This window comes from Limulus polyphemus, unplaced genomic scaffold (assembly GCF_000517525.1).
Source record: "Limulus polyphemus unplaced genomic scaffold, Limulus_polyphemus-2.1.2 Scaffold796, whole genome shotgun sequence".
NCBI lineage: Eukaryota > Metazoa > Arthropoda > Merostomata > Xiphosura > Limulidae > Limulus > Limulus polyphemus.
The window spans coordinates 379,786-380,660 of NW_013666406.1; positions in this window are offsets into that span (position 1 = coordinate 379,786).

The following is an 875-nucleotide window of genomic DNA, read 5'->3' on the forward strand; positions in this document are numbered from 1 at the left end:
ACTATGAGTTATTGTAAATTATTGTTGATCAATGAAGACATTTCGTTCATGGTGACCTTGTAGGTTTGTAGAAGAACAGTAAAATGATACAGACTTCCACTTAATAAAGAAGGGTAACACAACATTATTTACTATATTGTTACGTATCTGCTTGTTTGTTAATTTCTGATAGAAATTCTTTCCGAGGAACTTCAGCGATACACTTTGAAATTTACTATTTTTTTTCCATTTGTGTACTCTGGCTTTCTCTCAACTGTTGGATATTTTCTTCTTGTTTATTTTCTTTCTCCTCCAACCACTGCTGTAGTCTCTCTTCTTGTTCATTTTCTTTCTCCTCCAACCACTGCTGTAGTCTCTCTTCCTGTTTCTTTTCTTTTTCCTCCAACAACTGTTGTAATCTCTCTTCTTGTTTATTTTATTTTTCCTCCAACAGCTGCTGTAATCTCTCTTCTTGATTCTTTTGTTGTTTTTGTATTGCTGCCATCAAATCTGCTAAACTGTAGTTTGATTTGCCACTTTTTGTTTCCATTTTTTTTTCTTTTCCCACTCTCTTACTCCAATTTATTACGTCTCTGGTCGTTTGTTAATTTCCAGTATAATTTCTCTCGGATGAAACTTTAGCGACACAAGTCCTTTCTTAAATAAAACTAGTTTATTCTTTCTCAATACAACATTGCAATACACTTAATTTTCACAGTCACTTTAACTTAAACACACGCTATACTTCACAATGATTCACGCACTTTATTTGCGGTCACTACCGCGCTTGACTCAATTGTAGGTCTCTATCTCTGCCTGTCTGCAATTATCTTTATGCTGTCACTTCATTTGCCGGCTTATATATATACAAACATAGAGGGCGCGTAGAAAAGACT